The 20130-nt window shown below is 43.2% G+C and overlaps 1 protein-coding gene across 1 annotated transcript in view; it reads right to left on the bottom strand.

The window, feature by feature from the left end:
- Positions 1-20130, bottom strand: part of slc5a6a (solute carrier family 5 member 6a) — a 51388-nt gene that overhangs the window by 26295 nt on the left and 4963 nt on the right. Inside the window, exon 2 of the mRNA XM_084447308.1 lies at positions 18496-18647. The gene's annotated coding sequence lies outside the window, so the exon portion shown is untranslated. The remainder of the gene's footprint in view (positions 1-18495; positions 18648-20130) is intronic.

Below are 20130 nucleotides of genomic sequence, written 5' to 3'. Positions count from 1 at the left end.
CTTCACCCCCTCCCCAGCCTAGCTGCCCTGCCCTTTCATCACCCCCCCAAGCCTAGCTGCCCCGACCCCGCCCGTTCACCACCCCCCCAGCCTAGCTGCCCTGCCCCCGCCCCAGCCCACTGGCCATCAGAGAAGCTGTGATTACCCAGAGAATGTTATACATGTGCCTGGCATGTGTATAAGTGGGTGTGTGCACATGTGTCAGAGTGGGTGTCGATAAATGTGAAGGAAGGGTCAATGAGTAGATTACATACTGTTACTGATACACTCAGGTCTCCCCTGGTGTCACTCATTCACAAGATTCACTTCAGAGACTGCCCAACTACGTACGGACAACAGACGTCTCCTATTCTGAACCACATGAAGTGCAGCCAGTTCCAAGGTTCAAACTCTCTCTCTCTCTCACACACACACACACATGTGCACACACTTGCACGCATGCACACACACAGTAAATTATCGGCCAATGATAAGTTTAATGACCAGTGAGACACTAAAACTATGGTCTAAAAATACAATGGTCCAACTTGGTTAACCATTATAGCTGGATTCCAAAGCTTATGTTAAAACTATATGATCCCTTTAAAGGACAGGAATAGCATGTGACACAGAGAAAGAGAGAGCCAGAGAGAAAGACAGAGCTAGAGTGAAAGAATATACTGTAAGAAGGAGATGAGAGAGATGGGATGAGAGATGGATATAGGACGAGAGAGAAAGAGGATGGCAGAATTAAAGAATATAAGAGAGGAGAGGAAAACAGAGAGACAGTCTTTGCACTAGTCTCTTCAGAGGAAGTCTAGTCTCTCCAGAGGAAGTCTGTAGTCAGTAGAGCAGCTACGCTTCTAGGCCAGAGAAGCCCTCTTCTGTCTGACTTACAGCATAAGGCATTTATACCTTGTGACTGTGTTTGACCAGAAACCTTAAGTGACCTGCTGTGTTTAACATATGAGCCTTCTTAAGGCAGCGACTGAAAGATGATGACTCTAACCAGCCACTGAGCCAGCTGTCCGTAACCATGGTGACACATCAGGCTGTTCCAGCGCGGGGGATGCGCTTGTCCCTCCAGGTTACGAGGCCTAATTAGACCTCGTCATGGTGACGGTATTGAGCTGCTTCAATGACTGGTGATGAGAATAGGCAGCGCGTTAGAGGGTCATCACAGTAAAGATGCTAGTCCTTCATAGTAATAGGCTACGCACACCCGCAGACATGCACACAGCTGTAGGCTTGTGGCGTTGTGTTATTTTGGCCTGCCTTCCTTTACCTAACCAGGACAGAAACCAGGCCAATGCCATCTCTGAAACTGCCAGAACTAGTGCAGAGTTGTGCTTTGTTCTGCTCGTTCCATCTATTGAATGTCAACTTCATACGTTGGCCGGCTGTTGATATAATCATGGACACCGTAGACAGACATGTACGGTCGGTTTGCCTTTTTAGTGAGAAAGGCCTACGAAATAGGAATAATGCCCTTCAACAGTGGATTCACACAATTCTGTCATAATCATCCACTTCTGGCCTGATAGACAATTCAACAGGGATCGAATCCATTAGCCACGATGGAATCATGGGAGCATATGCATGACATGCAGGAAACCCAGGAACACTATTCTGCATGTTCTAGACTGGCTGTGCATCGCTCCACCAGACTTGTTATGGTTATGTAGGCGTTCCTGAGGCGGAGAGAAGGTGCTCTTATCTTTGAGCTGAGGGACAGGAACAAGGTTAGCCACGCTGTTCAGTCTCACGTTCTAGCAGATGGCTGCCCATCCACTGGTATGGCCACCGATAACACTATCTTCATGACTCAGCACTGTAACAGCTCTACTACCTTTGTGCTTTTTATTGTGTTGTGTGTATTTATGTACGGCAACAAAGTACATAATTACATAATTCCCCATTGGGAATTTTATTCTATCCATCCATCCGTCTATCTGTCTGTCTATCTATCCGTCCATCTATCTTGGCCTAATAGATACATGCTCCTCACCTGTTAACCAAGGAAACCTAGAGCTAAAAAGTGTAGTAGTGCCGCATTCCACTTTCAATCTGACCCCTGTCTAGCAAGCTAATGAAGACCTTTCCCACAAACAGTAATAGTTGATTCATTATATTCTCCAGCAGCAATGGACTCAGTTCCTGGCTTTTTCTGAGCTGCCATTCCTACCAGGTCAATGAATAAATGACATCCCTGTCTAGCAACATAGATCTGCCCATCAGCATCTGTCTATCAATCAATCAAAGCTGTATTTGTCTATCAATGTCTGTCTATCAATGGTCGCAGACCAAAATGCTTCTGGATGCAATTGGGTAGACCTACAACCAATCAGAGCAATGAAACGTGGGTTAGTTGTATCATCCTATCAAATGGGTACAGTCGTTGTATCAAACCCGCCCTGTTATGGTCCTGGCCATTGGACCTCTGCTCACAGCCTGGACCCTTACCATCTCTCCTATGAAATGTATCACAATCCGAATATTGTTAGGTGTTTGGCATGACTCGCACATAGTCCTCCATGGGAGCAGTAAAAATAAGCGCGGGGGAAATCTTATGTCCAAGCCATGCCAAACACGTAAAGATATTCGGATTAAGATACATTTCACAGGAGAGCATATTGAGACCAGTAAGATTATACCCTGTGCTACCCATCTCAGAAAAGCACATTCATCAAAGTTTTTCAATGCATTCAAATATGCCCCATAGACTTCCATTGTAGCCCAGTGAGAGCCTGCATAAAAAACTGCAGCTAGCTCAATACTGGAACGATCAGTGAAATTATGATCTCTTTGTTTCAGGTTCATGGTAGACAAGACCACCACATACATGTATATGTATAGGGCTAAATGTCCAAAATAGCACACTACCCCTTTAAAGGGGTTCACTTTACTACTGGGCCTACTAACACACAAAGAATTAAAAAAAACAAATTACCCATTAGACCTGATCCCTCTGAGTTATTACTCTTTGCTTTTTAGCCTACGTTGAGTTTGACGATCCAGAATTATTTATTTAGGTATTTGACAGTGGCAATAGATTTTTTCAACCAGTCAATCATGCAGAGAATAACCAATAAGGTTGCTTGATTTCTTTAGACAACACCTCTGATGTGCCAAAAACAAAGCTTTGTGTTGTGTTCATAGATTACACATTACTTTAAAGAAAATGGCTATTAAAATATACAGAAAAACAGCCTGCAGGCTGCTGTACCATAATGTTATAAGAAAACAAGCTGTACAATACTCCACACACCAGTTTACAGCAGTGCCGACACAAAATGCTATTAAAGGGTTCCACATATACTAATTTAACCTACCTTCTATCTCTACCTTTGGTCCCGAAAATATGTTCTATAATGTCCTTTGGTCTGAATAAACATGTATTTATTTATCAGGGCTATTTTAGTATCCCCCCCCCCCCCAGACTGAATTGACTTGATTCAGAGTATGCTAATTATTTATTTAAATAGGTTCCCGCCAGGTAATGTCACCGCCCACTTTGCTGTTTTGAAAAGATGGCAGCTAATTTGGTTCCTTAAGATTTTGACCCGCCTAGCGATCCAGAAAACGACAACCACCAGCCGTTAGGGTTAGCGTTGCCACCAGGTGCATCAATCAAATGCATCGATTCTATTGACAGGTGTCATTACAGCGATGCGTGTGCAATTTCGAAACAGGATGATCACGTTGCACAGAAAAAGATCTATAGCTTACCAGCAACTTGTTGGCTAATGTACCCGAGCCTTTTTAGTTAAACCAGGAGGCTAAAATAGCAGTCACATAGGCCTAACGTTATTACCAAAATAGCAAATAGGCGAGCCAACTGTAAACAATCTAAGTGCCTGTTAGAATAATACTAACGTTAGCGCGCCGGCTACAACAGCCACCATCCAAACACACAAAGCACAACTCGTGGAGTTTGGTATTTTTGTACTTACAGTTTCAGCGTCTTCACGAACAGTTGGTATAGCATCGTTCCTTAGAAGCAGGAACTTTGCAAGTCCTTGTTCAAACTGGCCGAGATTTATGAACGATTCGCGAGTAAAGTGCGCAGCGCACACCAAGACTGATTTAGGAAGGGTTTCGGGAATATTACAATTATAAATAAAATTCAACCACTTATCCTTTCTTTCATCGCGTGAGAGGGAGTGGAGAGGGCTTGTTTGTTAGAGAACAGCCAAGGACATGGCACCGTTTACCAAATTTAATGTCCATCCTCGTAGGAGAGACTGGAGACGCGAGGCTAGGTAAATGATAAGGTGGCCTACGCAACAATCTAAATATGCTAATCAGGGGCGAAGTATGCAAATTCTCAAAAAACGTGACGTCAGGCCCCCCACTTCCGGAAAATGAAGCAATTGATAGGAGGGGGGAGTGGGGGAAAGCGCTCACGGGCAATACAGAGAGAGCAGCGAGTGTTAGGAATTGGGACTGGGCATATCAGTAAGACTCTCAAAAACCGAAATGAGGGTGAAAAATACATTTTCGATTGAGTTTAGCATATGTGGAACCCTTTAAAGGGGATCGCCGCTGTCATAGCAAGTTTTGCTCAAATCTTTGTCCTCAATGAAAGCGATCTGTACACACCAACATTTAACCGATCCGTGCAGTAGTAGCAGAGGCCCATAGACCTCCATTATAAAGGGGGTGCGCATTAGTTCGTCCTCAGACGAGCTTGACAGCGAAGGACAGGTTATGCGGTGCGTGCACAGAGGAAAAATGAGCTAGCTTAGGCCTACTACTGCACGGATCGGTTAAATGGTGTGTACGGATCGGTTTCATTGAGGACAAAGTGACATTTGAGCTAAACTTGCTATGACAGCAGCATTTCCCTTTAAGCTAGTAGCGTTAGATGCTTGATTTATAGTAGCCCATATAATTATATGAGATACTATAATTAGCCCAAAGCTAGTAATTATCAGATCGAGATTAGACTCCACGATTTAATCCTGATGAATTTCAATCTAGAGTTAGTGCCTTCCGTATAGATTGCCAACACCTAGTATCAACTCATATGTTGTCACCTGCTCCGTCCGAAATCCAAATCTCATTAATATATCCTTGTGTACCTTGTGTACACAGTTCAGGCCTTTCTATAGAACTCTCTTAGACAAAGTAGTGCCACTTGGCAAATAACACAGAGCAGTATTGTCAGGAATCCTTGAAAGAATCATCAGGTATGTGCTGTTCAGTGGACCATGGGGGGGGGGGGGCGGGGGGGGCAGAACTTGAAAAGGTCTATTATTTATTTTTGCTATCGGACGATTAATCATCTATCAGCTTTTCCTGCTCCAAACTATCGTTATTATAATCGGCCTTTAAAAATCCACTATCGGAGGGGATGGGGGGGTGTTGGGAGAAAAAAGTAAAATCGAAGGACTGTGAGCTTGCTTTATGTGTATCCCAAGTCCCACGACTGCAACCTGCAACGCGCAGAACTTTCGTAATGACACGCGATGACAGCTCAGCTGCCCTCACTCAAAAACGACTGTGCAGCCGAATGCCCCTGCCAGTAACGTTAAAGGCGGAATAAAGTGGTTGAACGTGACGCATGCCAGTTATCTTTAGGTGACATAGAACAGAATACGCCAATCAATTTTGTTATTCAGTCATTTTTAAGTACTATAAAACTCCTTTTTATATGCCCAAATTTCTCCCTCTCCATCCTCACCTCGTTTTGTAGGCGTGTCAAATAGGAAATGTCAGTCAAATGATGACAGGCTGCGGCCCCAACTTCCACATATTTGTCGTTTGTAACCATAGTTACCTCAACACCATGAAGTGTATAGGCATTTACAAAGTCCTTAATATAAGAAACATAAGATGTCACACTACCTTTAACCCCCAAACATTATAAAGATACACACTACCTAACAGGCCATATCCTCGAATTTGCATTATTTGGAAAAAGTACGATAGAGTTATAACGACGGGAAGGAAAAGCACCCTGCAGCTGGCCACGCAAGCTTGGAGGCTTGGGCTATTAGACTAACGCTATAGCTTTCAGCCAGCTACGAACAGTACACCTAGTTAGTGAAATAATTGCAACTGTGGGTCTTACCAGAAGATGGATCATTTGCGCTGTGAAACCGACATAAAATCCGCATTGTTCACCAGTCTAACGTCATTGTCATTTATCTTAGTAGATGTCCAACAAAGCCAGTTGAACACTGAAACGTTACTGTTCTGGGATCTATCTGTTGTGGTGATGGAATCGAGCGGAATACCACTGCAATAACTGATTAGTCAGATCAATTAAATCATTATAGCTTGTTTCATATAGCCTACAAAGGTAACACAATGTGCGCTTTACAGAAAGGGGGAGAGGATGTAGCCTCCTTATCCTACCCCTAATTATGTGGGAGACTGCACGCGTAGCGCAGCGATTCAGTATAATCGATGAGTTTGGAGAGACAGAGGGCCGTGCACCATGACTCCATGAGCGCACAGCGTACAAGGGCTAGCCTACTCCAGAGTCCGGAGACGTAACAGGTCATGAAGTCAATAGATCTTGTTTGAATGTTATTGTAATGCCCTCTGGTTATAATAGAATATCGCTACTGGAGCTGTTTAATCGCAAAATGTGCAATGCTTCCTGCAGTTGAGTCGGATCGAGGTGCTGGGATAATCAACATTCCGTGGAGCAGATGCCACTGCAGTGATGATTAGGCTTACACAACTTTCATAATGTTTTGCAGAATTACAATTCTTTGGTGTTGTAAATTACGAAAGGAAAATAACATGACTTAATATCTTCACCTCCAACCACCCCGAAATGTAGTCATAATTTTATCACAATAGACTGTATGCGCAGCACAACACTGCAATACAAGGCCTTAGGACAAACTATTCAGTACACAGGTGTGTTTGATCAAGTGAAGATCTCATTGTGAGAATAGGCTATATGTTTTCTAGAATAAATCCATGACAAAAAACTGCAGGGTAGGCTACTATAGTACTATGTTTTTATTTTCCGAGGTAATTGTTGCGCATACAACATGACATAAAATGAAGACATAGGCTACTTTCTCATAAAACAGGGGGGTGTCGTAACATATTTATAATATCATTAGGTGACATTGGCTGCAACCTGCCCTCCAGGACCTGCACACCTACAGAGCCCTGAAGCGCAGGACCTGGACCTCCCGAGTCCCAGTATTGGAAATGTAGTTAGTGATCTGGTTACAAGAAAAGGGGACAAATTATAAAAGCGAGTAGTAATAGCATCATTATTTTTCATATACAAAACAGCATATGTTACAACAATCGGCTATTTATCTGTAAGTCTACATCGAATGTAGTTTGAGCGAGTGATAATCGGGAGATTCTTGGGGAGACAAACCGACTTCTAACCAACTTTGACTTCGTAACGTTGCCTATTGGCCTATACAACACAGCATACTCAACAGTTCTGGTAGACTATCGCTTCAGAAACCTTACAGCACAGTTTGCACCTGATTCATTTTGTTTAATGCCAGGGAAGGGTACAGTATGATGCGCCGTGTTTCTGCCATTGCACAGGAGGGCTAACGTTACCAAAAGCAAATGCATTGAGAGCTACTGTAACATTAGCATGCTAGGATAACTAACACAGCTATACAATTATAAAACGTATGTACAAATTAGTTCTAGTATACTACTATTACTATCACTGAATTATATGTTTCTAGCAAGCTACTGCATATAGACATGCTTTAGAATTGCAGTTATCAAATCGTTTGTCAAGTTACAGAGCAAAGGCTAACTCGGCTACCAATAGCTAGATAACTAGCTAACCACGTCAATATGGTTAACCTAGCCTATTTCAATTCAACATTATCCTTGTGTCATAAGATTACTATTAGCTTATAAAATGGTTACTGAAACAGTCAGTTTTAAATTATAGTTTAGTAGTTTAGTATAGTAGATCTGCAATCTTGGTGAGATGTGAAAATCAGTCACAAGGATCTGAACTTACCGATGGATGAAGAGGTTAGGGCGCAAAATTCCAACATCACCTTTTCCTAGCGGGCGGGCATGGGGGCGGGTTCTTGAGACAGTTTGAGGCGAGGGGGAGTGCCAATCTTGTTGCCAAGGGAGGTGAAAATGGCAGTTTAAAAGTATATCATTTAGTTCTCTAAAACTAAAAAACACACAAATTCAACACTTCCAGAGTGTTCACACAATGCTTCCAAGTATAAATACCATGCAAAACCCCAGAAAATCCGATTTTGACTGGAGCACCTCTTTAACAAAATGAAGAAAATGAAGCCCATTCAATAGTATTTTACCCGGCAAATTGGAACCAAGGAGAGAGAGGAATTCGGTGAGGCCCGGGGGGAGTCGAATCAACTGTCACTCAAAAATCGGTTAGATAGATTCAACATTGCACCGTAGCCTACCAGTAACTTAGTCTACTGGATCCACATCAAAACGCAATGAAATGCCGTTGACATCATAAAAAGCGATTTTTTCCCCCTGAAATGCGTGTCATAACGATCCAATGACATGTTCCTTTGCATCTACCGTACATTAAACTAAGCTTTTCCACAGATTTTAAAATCTTTTAATGATTATTTGCGAAGATATTGTATGGGGTTAGATCTGTTTCAATACTTGTCAATATACACCACGTTTCCCAAATGTTTTTTTGGTGATTCACAAATAAATTTGTGTGGTTCACAAATAAATTCTTGTTTCACAAATGTTTTTTGGTGATTCACAAATAAATTCTTGTTTCACAAATGTATTTTTGTGGTTCACAAATATATTTCAAACTCACAAACATGTGCCCCGCTTGTATTTACTTGCACCTGGGAGACACAAACCAGAAAGCGAATTATGAAACGTTTAGAAAAAATGTACCCTGCCTCATCTCCAGCCAATCAGATTACAAGGCAGCTCCGACCAAGCAGTGTGCGCGTTTTGTTTTGGTTCCATCACTCAGCTTTGGTTTCTTATTTTGTTAGGGGATTAATTGAAGTCCAAAGCTAAGGGAAGGGACCTTACATTTTCAGTCACACTTTCGATTCCCAGGCTCGTCTTTTTTGTTGCCCTTTTTCATGAAGTAGGCTACAGGACATTTCGATCACACCATATAGGTTCCCAATACAATTAAAATAAATAATGGGAGTCAAATGTATCTTCTACAACTACTGTAGATGCAGTAAATTTAAAGGATGTGGGGACACCATGTTGTGGGGACACCATGTTGGGGGGGGGGGGGGTACTTGTCTTTCTTACTGTAAGTTTAATTATTCTTAGTTGACAGCCCAATTCAGCAGGTTGTGTGCACCCCATAAGTGACGAGGTACAACAGGAGGGTATGAAAGGACATACAGTACATGTGTCCATTTTCACCAGCTGCTTATTACAAGGCAACCTAAGGAAGACTTACCCTAGACTAACCCTTTAATTACTTCACTTTATAGAACTGAAAGGTGTACCCTAAGGCATCTATGACAATCGATTCATTTTTACCCACAGGAGACAGTGAGGGCATAAATAGGCACTTTTACCATTGAGAAACAGAACAGGAACTTGGTACGCATTTTATTTCATTCATATCTTTTCTGTTCAATGTCCCAGTGTCTGTTCAGTTCTGAGACTTGCTGCCTTCTACCTCCAGCTTCATCTCCACTCACCCTGGCACCTGGGGTGTACTGGGTTCCGTGGTGCCTGGTGACAAGACATTGAGCAAGGTTGGTGGGTAAGGAGATCAAGGCATACTGACGCAAATAGCTGCAGTATTTCCTGTGGAACTGATCTCTTGGTGTGGTGGTGTGTGAAAAAAAGAGTCTGATTTCAAAACGGAAAAAGCGGGGGATCGGAGACCACCCTTCTTCCTCCCTTGTTCCTCTCTCCTGTCCCCTTCCTTCTCCTCTCAACAACCTCTCTCTCCTCTCTCACCTGTGCCTTCACTCTGTGCCTGTGCCACAGTCCTGTCCTCTCCTACCACAATCCCTGCCTGTGCCTAAAAAAAACAATTAACTGAAGAGTAGGTCTATAAAGATGGCCTTACTTATCTCGTAAGGCTGGTAAAGTCCTAGAGCTTAAAATGTAATTAATTACATGTAACTGGACGGGATAATACAGTAAACCCGCACAAGCACTTAATAAATCATATGGTTTATAGACATTTTAATCAAATGTATTGTAGGTTACCATTATAACAGCAGCTGTAGATAAATAAATAAAAAGGTAAGCTAGTCTTTAAACATGCCTAAATAATTTGTTGCTTTTTCTGTTATTTTGATTGGCACATTTTAGGTGGCTGGAGGAACATTAACGCAAGCTAGTGTTAGTTCAGCCAGCCAAAAAGACGGTCGCACAATCCATCAGGCAGCACTGCGCCTGACTCGCACGAAAGTTGCAGAACCTACTCGCGCTTGTGGTTTATGTCTCCTTGACAACGCTCACTTGAAGGGCTGACCGACTGACAGACAGCTGTGCGTAGCTCAAATGGAGCAGGCTCCGCTTCGGCTCAAACTGTATTTTCAGATAACGTTACGTAACGTTAGCAACACAAGGCCAATTTATCATATTCATTTTTTTACTTGTCCGATCAGACACCTGCATGAGGCATTCCTCTTGCCCGAACAGAGTTTACTGGTCCCTGGGAAGCGGGCAAAACTGTTAGCCTACAGGTAGCTTGCCTTGTTTCTGAATCCCCCTGATGTGAATCATGGCTAGCCGGCAATAACCTAGCCTAGGCTACCTGACTGGTCTCATCATTCTCCTCTCTCTTCCTCTTCAATAACCTAGCCTTCCTGACTGGTCTCATCATTCTCCTCTCTCTTCCTCTTCAAAAATTGTCGTATGCCCATCTGGAAAATTGTATCGATATATTAGGTTATAGGATCCGCTAGTAGGAATTATAAAACCAAAGGCTTTACCAACGTGCTTGAGATGGGCAGGAGCTGTCGGCATGTCTAACTGTAGCTATAACGGCACTTAGATTATATATAAACTTTATTACAGGCTCATAGCCCACATAGTAGTAAAGACAGTACATTACATATACATATTAAAATATATATATATATATACATACATACATACACACAATTAGAAGCACATAACAGGCACAAAGACTAAAAGAGGCACTCATGCCAGTGTTCCCGGATGGTAGACAAGTACCTGACAGAGCTACAGCCAGGATCTGTCATCAGTTCAATGATAGAGCGGTCAAGTCTGCACATAAATTTGAAGGTCAGGTTCCTCAACAGGGCCATGAAGGTGGTAAGTCCAAGGTTACAAAAAAGCTCACTGGCTCTGGTACTCCTGGGTTTCTTCAGCAGAATCCTAAGGCAGTCATTGTAAGATACCTGCAGCTTGCGCAAGCTCTCCTTCTTATAGTTTTTTTTGCTTCCCTCTGGAATATGTAGAGTGGGTCGTATGCCCACCTCCCTTGTTCTCTGTAAAGCGCATTGTGTTGCTTCTGGGTATGAAATGCGCTATACAAATAAAGCTTTGATTGATTGATTATAGTTCACCCAGAGGGTAGCAATATAGAGAGGGGTGCAATACTCTAAACAGGTTCACTTTAACATCAACAGTACAGTAGTGACATTTTCTGACTAGCATATTAGCTTCGACATAGAGCATTCTCCTCTGTCTGTACATATCAGCGTCATCCTCCATTGTGTCAGTGATAATGTGTCCCAGGTATTTTGTACTATTGGACACACACAGGGTTTGCCCTGAGAGATGAAACACAGGAAACTCAAGTTCCAGGTCTTCCTTAGTCCTACATATCAGTACCATACTCTTTTTGGCATTATACTTAACATCAAAATTGACCCCATAGACTGATTAGATATTAAGCAACTGTTGAAAACCAGCGCTACTGGGAGATAGAATGGCCAGGTCATCCGCGTACATAAAATGGTTGATCAGAGTCTCACCTATCATGCATCCTGTCCTGCACCCCCCCCCCCAGCTGCTTAGACAGGTCGTCCATATAGAGATTGAAGAGGGCTGGGGATAAAAGCCCCCCCTGCCGGACCCCATTACCAACACTGAAGGGGGTGGATAATATGCTCCCCCATTTTACCTGCATCCGCTGGTTAGCATACCAGTAAGCTAGGATGCGTACTAGTATACTAGGCACACCCCTAAGCTTACGCTTGTTAAAAAGCTTGTAGGGGTGGACGCTTAACCTGTCAAGCAGCAGTTTTTCAAGCACTTTGGACAGAATGCTGGCTAGTGCTATGGGTCTGTAGTTATCAATACTACCTACTTTACCAGCTTTGTCTTTAATTACTGGAACAAGAGTAACCGACAACATGGAGTCTGGCAATGTGCCATGAGTCATCAGCCCTGTGAAGCAGATAGACAGCAGCACTGCCAACCTGGGCCCAGCTAACTTTAAGTGCTCTGCTGTAATGTTGTCCAGGCCACTAGCTTTGTTGTCTGTAAGTTGTCCTATGGCATTAAAAACCTCATTGGTGTTAAAATAGATAGTTTCATCTTCTATTTTGCCTACATGATAAGGCTCACTTTTAATACAGTTGAACAAAGCTGCATAGTGCTGCCTCCACAGGTCAGCTATGTCCACTGCATCTGTTACACCCTCTATATTACATGGGAGCGCTGCTTTAGCCCTGTTTACCTCTTTCCAGAAGTCAGTGATGTTACAACTAAGCAAGTTGTCAGCCATGGAATGAGCACTCAGGGCCTGCTCTTTGTTTGCTTATAAAACGCAGTGCATATTTGTATTTAGCATTAGTTTTCTTTTTATGCTCAAGGTCAGGTCCCTGCCTGGGCCTACCAGCCATTACCCAGGCCCTATGGGCCTCGTTGGCCTCAGCATGATGGCTAGCTACAAATTTATTCCACCCTGGCTTGATGTTCTTGGCCTTCCTAGGATGATTGGATAAAGACCTGCTAGCCTCATGTAGAGCTTTCACTATATCATTGTACATACCACATAAACGTTCACAGTGGGAAGAGTCCTCACAGTTTACATTAGTACAACAGATAGCATTCATAGGCAGATTCAATTTGCTCAGTAGGTCATCAGATCTGCAACAGTATTTGAGGACATCATCATTAGATAGTTTACCCCACGCTATCTTAGCCTCACCATCTTCCTCATTCTTAACCAACTTGGGTACATTATCAACATTTAAAACCATGGCCTTAGGGATGTGGTCAGAGGTGGCCAACCCATAACAGATCTCCATACTTTCTAATGAGGCATGAGCATCAACAGTGGATACAATGTGATCTAGCCAGGAAGTAGTATTCCATGCTTCACTGACATAGGTAAAACTTGAGTCAGGCAAGAGTACTTCACTTGATATTACTAGGTTAGTGTCATTTGTGAACCTTAGTAATTCTCTATTTGCAAAACACATGCTATCTGCCAGGTCTGCATTATAATCACCCAAGACATAGATGCATGACAAATTGTTATCCTCAATGAAGGATTGTACAAATGCAAGCCTACTCACAAATTCATCAACATGATCATAGGATTCATATGGAGTATAAATATTTAGAATAATAAAATTCTTTCCATTGCAATTAAACTCAAGCCCGATGGCCCAGTCCACATTTAAACGTACAACTCTAACCATGGTGTCATATTTAATGTTCCATAAAATTGCCACTCCTCCAGCTATCCTACCTCGGACGATTCTCGTACTGAGATCTGTTGTGGATTCACCCACTCCATGGAAATCTGGGTGCAGGGTGTTTAGTTTATCCAAATCCTGTTTGGCCATCCAGCTCTCCTCTATACATAAGACGTCACAGTCATCCAGCAGTGTATCCACCACCAGCCACCTAGCTTTGTCGGCAGCCGTGTGACCGACCCGGAGGCCACGAGAGTTGTAGGACACAACCCGCATTATGGGGCTGTGGCACTCCCGTCAGGGCTGCTGGCGGTCGCCTCGGTCTCCTCCATTGTCGCGTCAGAGGGCGCTGCAGACGCCCCCGCACCAGGGACCAACAGCCCCTCGCTCAGTGGGCAAGGGATCTCCCCTGGGGTTCCCTCAGGTAGATCCCCCCCCACCCCTGCTGCTCCACTGAAGTATTGCCTGATGACTGACCCAACTGGCCAAAACTGAGGGTCGTACATCTCCTTCCAGTCGTTCCATTCAGCAGTAACACAGAAGGAGCTGAATTTGCTGTATGGCGTCGTGATTTTCGTACACTTCACCTCGCGGTTCATCTTCCCTTGCAGGAAGACACGAAGATTGTCAGCATCTAAGTTCACTTTAAATTTCGTAGCGAACACCCTTACCATCTTCGTTTTTACTGTAGATGGTTCCTCATTGGTTATCTCCGCCGTCCCAGTAATGCTGGACTTTTTCCGCACATACCTGGCTGTAGATTTCTATGCGCGAGGATTTGCAGCATAACGGTGAGCAGAGTTCACTGGGACTGCCTTTAGTTTGCTACCATCCCTCACCACTTTACTCCAGCTAGGGGGATCCGACTTCCCGGGGGCAGTTTCACTCCTCTGGGCTGGAGACACGCTCGGGGACTCCCCAGACGTCGATCACCCCTTACCCTGGAGTGGGGTTTTCCAGGCAGTGCGGGGAGGTCCCCGCGGCTTCACCACCGGCTCCTCCACCGTAGCCAAGCCCGGTTCAGACTCGTTGACTGGATCTGGACCCTCCACAGCAGGCTGCAGAGTAGTAGGCGCAGGCAGGTGGGCCACCATGGAGGAAACATCACCTCCTTCACCAGTAACTTTACGGTTCTCCACCTTTACCGGTTCTCCACTGCCAACAGTCGCTGGTTAAGGGAGCCAGATACCTCCAGCAGTCACCTGCGAGGTGAGGGAAGTCTTCAGGAGTTCAATGTCTGCATTAATCTGCTGCATTCTTCCAAGTAACGCAGAGACATCAACATGTTTGAATGAAACGGGAGGCAATTCATCTAAAAAATGGGACACAAATCTTGGTCCAAGTTCCCCCTTCTCCTTGAAAACAGCCAAACACATTTTGATGTAGATTTCATCTTTCTTCTCTCCCCTGTGAGAAGACCAGCGTTTGCTATCTGGGAACAGCTCCGCCATAACATCCTTGGAGGCTTCAATCCGTTGGGAACTGAAACTGGTCTTAACCATCTTCAGGAGAAAATTCAACAGTTCATCTTCAACTATTATATCTCCATCCTTAGTGTGGTAAATCACAGGTTTAATGCGGGCAAATGCTCGCACATCACACCGACGCTGCCAACATAAATGTATTTTAGACCGACGCTGCCAACATAAATGTATTTTAGACAGTAGGCTAGGCATTTTGAGGAGTAGGCCTAGGTGCCAGCACCAGTGTTTGGCCCAATTCAAACACTGGTTAACACTAAGGTAATATTTGAGCGTCAATAGCCTACCTATCTTTCGCTGTAACCTCATGCCGCAGAGTCTTCCGATCACCTCAGAAAGGAGCAGCATGGAGCGGCAGAGCGCGCGGCCTATAGGCTCTTAGTCTTAGTGAAGATAAATAGTCCTAATGTGGGCGCGACAGTGGTTTTGAAAGCGCATTTAGGCAGAAATATTTAATAAGTTTAAGATTTTTAATTTAAAGGATTAACATGGTGATTTTCACTTTTTTTGAGTTTGAACGTGCTATTTGCACAATAGGACATTGAAGAAACACAATAAAAACATTAAATATATCCGTTTTGTCGTTTTTGAGAAACTGGAAGCGTAACATTTTCAGTCCAATTTGACTCGGGGTAAAAATACTCCGAATTCGTGACGTTTTTCCCATTCTTGACGTCACCCTAAAGTTTGAAAAACCCTCCTCCACTCCCCTACACCCGCCTCCAACTGAAACCTGTCTGCGCCGTTTCACCATCTATCGAACACGGTAAGGTAGTTCTGAACCTTTTCTCATCTTGAGAACAATTGAATAGTTGCAGTCTCAATGATGACCACCTCTTATTTTAATATAATTTGTACATTTTATAGGCCTAATTGTATTTGTGGTTGTCATACAAATTGGGAAGTTTTTACCATGATCGTGTCTGATTAGTAGCCAACCTAGCTAATGGTAGATAAACGAACCATAACGTTAGCTGTAATTGGCAACAGTTTTTAAAAAGCTGTCTGATCCAGCTAGCTATCTGTCTTTATCCAGCATGTTGACGTTAGCTAGCCTAATGTTTGGAATGTCAGCTAGCTGTGTTAATTATCATAGCATGCTAACGTTATCTAATGCATTTGCTTTTGGTAACGTTAGCCCTCCAGTGCAATGGGAGAAACACAGCACCATACTGTACTCTTCCCTGGCAGAAACACAGCGCACCATACTGTACTCTTCCCTGGCAGAAACACAGCGCACCATACTGTACTCTTCCCTGGCATCAAATCTACTTGCACCAGGTGCAAACTGTGCTGTAAGGTTTCCGAAGCGATAGCCTACCATAACTGTTGTGAGCGTGCTTTGTTGTATAGGCCAATACAATAGGCAAAGTTACGAAGTCAAAGGTGGATATAAGTCAGTTTGTCTCCACAGGAACCCCCCGATTATCTCTCGCTCAAACTTAATTCGATATAATTTAGACTTACTGATAAATAGCCTATTGTTGTAATTTATGCTGTTTTGCATATGCAAAATATATTACTAATCGCTTTTATTATTTTTCCACTTTTCTTGTAGCCAGATCACTACTTTTCCAATACTGGGACTCGGGACTGGTCCAGGTCCCTTCAGGGCTCTGGAGGTGTGCAGGTCCTGGAAGACAGGTTGCAGCCAATGTCACCTAATGATATTATAAATGTTACAACACCGCCCTGTTTTATGAGAAAGTAGCCTGTCTTAATTTAATGTCATGTTGTATGCGCAACAATTACCTCGGAAAATAAAGACGTAGTCCTACAGTACCCGTGCGGGTTTTTGTCATTTATTTATTCTCACATTTGAACTTGATCAAACACACCTGCTGTGTACTGAATCGTTTGTCCTAAGGTCTTGTATTGCAGCGTTGTGATGCGCATATAGAGGCTATTGTGCTAAAATGATGACTACATTTCAGGGTGGGTGGAGGTGAAGATATTAAGTCAAGTTATTATGTTCCTTTCATAATTTACAACTCTAAATAATTGTAATTCTGCAAAACATTCTGAAAGTTGTGTAAACCTTATCATCACTGTGGCATCTGCTCCACATAATGTTGATCATCCCAGCACCTCGATCCGACCCAACTTCAGGAAGCATTGCGCATTTTGGGATTAAACAGCTCCAGTAGATATATTCTATTAGAACCAGAGGGCATTACAATAACATTCAAAACGAGATCTATTGACTGCATGACCTGCTAGTCTCCAGACTCCGGAGTAGGCTATACCCCTTGACCGCTGCGCTCACGGAGTCGTGGTGCACGGCCCGCTATCTCTCCAAACGCATGCAGTCTCCCACATAATTCGGGGTAGGATAAGTAGGCTACATGTAGGCTACATCCTCTCCCCCTTTCTGTAAAGCGCACATTGTGTTGCCTTTGTATATGAAACAAGCTATAATGATTGAATTGATCTGACTAATAATCAGTTATTGCGGTGTTATTCCACTCAATTCCTTTATATCACCACAACTGACAGATGTTCCCAGAACAGTAACGTTTCAGTGTTCAACTGGCTTTGTTGGACACCTACTAAGATAAATAACGTTAGACTGGTGAACAATGCGGATTTTATGTCGGTTTCACAGCGCAAATGATCTGTCTTCTGGTAAGACCCACAGTTGCAATTATTTGACTGTCTATACTGTTCGTAGCTGGCTGAAAGCTAGTCTAATAGCCCAAGCCTCCAAGCTTGCGTGGCCGGCTGCAGGGTGCTTTTCCTCTGTCGCGGGGGAGACGTGTCGTCGTTATACTTTTATCGTACTTTTCCCAAATTGGCCTAATGCAAATTCGAGGATACGGCCTGTTAGGTAGCGTGCATCTTTATAATGTTTGGGGGTTAATATAATATTAAGGACTTTGTAAATGCCCCTGGTTAGCAGCTAGAAAAATGGCTATTGATCTGGCTGTTGCGCGATCTAGCTCTTGTGTTGTTTAGCTCGGAGCGGTGGTAGCTATGGTAACGGGGCACACGCCTGTCAATCATAATGATTCCAGTTGGTTATTTGCTCAGAGAACTGTCAATCAGTTGTTATGAATCACGCCCAGTTTTGAGTGAGTGAACTTTTTGAGTGGCAGATTCAGACCTCTAAAAACATGTTTTAAAAGAATTTGTATGGATGAATTCTGAAATAGTTAAACACATGTGTTTTGTTGTTGCCTAAAGATACCTGGAAAGTGTTTTATTGAACCACCATGTTAATCCTTTAAGACTTTTTTATATATATATATATATATATATATATATATATATATATATATATATATAGCCTAATTTGTATTATTGTTTTTTGTATCAAATGTTTGGTGTTGCGGCAAGGATCTTGCCGTGGCGGTGCGCCACAGCAAAACCTTACCAGCGGAAACGCTGAGCTGTATTTATGTACAGACATGTAAGAAGGCTGAAGGCTAACAAAACATTGGTGTGTGTGCGCGTGTACCGACCTTTGCGCTTGCAGATGGCAGTGATGATGCGCCGCTTGTCACTGCCCCCTCTTTGGTGCTGATGTTCTGACCCACCCAAGTTGTCTCCAAGTACGTAGATCCTCCTCCTGGAGCCTTTGGCCACCACCAGCCAGGTCACGCGGTCGTCAAATCTGCAAATGTGGAGGATTGCCAAAAGGGGGACAGAAATGCAATCCTTAAACACAAATAACGTGCAGGCTCTGCAGTCTTCAGAGTGAGAGAATGAGAGAAAAGCCCGTTACCAGCAAGTACAATTCTCAAAGCAGCTGGATTAGGTCAGACACATGCAAGAAGGCTTAAGAATATAGACTGCCTAGAAAAAGAAAATAATTAAAACGGGCAAATTCGGTAGCATGGAATCCAGACTCGCTCAGTTCAGAGAACTTTAGGTTACTTTTCCACTTCACTTGTGAAGTAGAGAGAAAAAACGGTGAACGGAGTGAGCAGGCTGGATTTCAGGCTACCGAACTTGCCCCTTTTAATTATTTTCCTCTTGTAGCCACTTGCCGTCAAGCTGGCTAGCAGCTTGGGGAACTCATTCCGACTGGATAATGCTAATTGCTAACGTTAGCTAGCTACAATTCCTGGAAATGTGTTCATGGTTCCACCGAGGGAACACTGAATTATGAAGTTGGATAACATGAAAGTATACGACGGACACACGATGGTAGCGTGACTAGCTAACGTTGGCATGAAAGAGATCTCAGGTAGCAAATGCAGGTGGCTTTAGTTTTCCTTACACAATGTCGGGCGAACCAGCACAATAAGTACTCGTGAATTTACCTGAAAGTTGTTAGCTTGCACTGGTCGCAGCTCTTCACAGATTTTCTCGTTCGCTTGCTGTCCTTGAAGTGAGACTTCTACTGTTTACAAGACCGCGCACACGGTTTGGTCGGAGCTGCCTTGTAATCTGATTGGCTTGAGATGAGGCAGGCAAGATTTTTTCTAAACGTTTCTTAATAGATTTCTGGTTCGTGTCTCGGGTGCAAGTAAATAGGCCTATAAGCGGTGCAAGTAAATACAAGCGGTGCACATGTTTGTGAGTTAGAAATATATTTGTGAACTACAAAAATGCATTTGTGAAACAAGAATTTATTTGTGAATCACACAAATGTATTTGTGAATCACAGAAATATATTTGCAAACATTATGAAAAATAACTATCATAGGGTTGACGGTAGATCTGTTTCATAATCAATTTTGATTTGTGTCAACAGTCATGGTTCGTGTCTCTCTCGCCAGAATGGTTCGTGTCTCGGGTGCAAGTAAATACAAGCGGTGCACATGTTTGTGAGTTTGAAATATATTTGTGAACCACAAAAATACATTTGTGAAACAAGAATTTATTTGTGAATCACAAAAAAACATTTGTGAAAAATGTGGTGTATATTGAAACAGATCTAACCACATAATATTGGGCTTTCTTCCCACGTTTTTTCACGGCACCGGCAGCCATGTTTCATATCCCTGCCTAAGTTCGCATTGTGTGAATTTTCATCTACCCCTCGGTTTCAAGTCAGCATCTGAAAACCCTAGTTTTGGAGGACTGTTTGAATGTCCACTCGCCCTCGATATGCCCCCTAGCCCTAGAAGCTAAAAGGAAATGGACACACT

The sequence above is a fragment of the Borostomias antarcticus genome (genome assembly GCF_949987555.1).
Source record: "Borostomias antarcticus genome assembly, chromosome: 12".
NCBI classification, from domain to species: Eukaryota; Metazoa; Chordata; class Actinopteri; order Stomiiformes; family Stomiidae; genus Borostomias; species Borostomias antarcticus.
The sequence above is the reverse complement of the archived record's forward strand: the minus strand, read 5'-3'. Positions and strand labels throughout refer to the sequence as shown.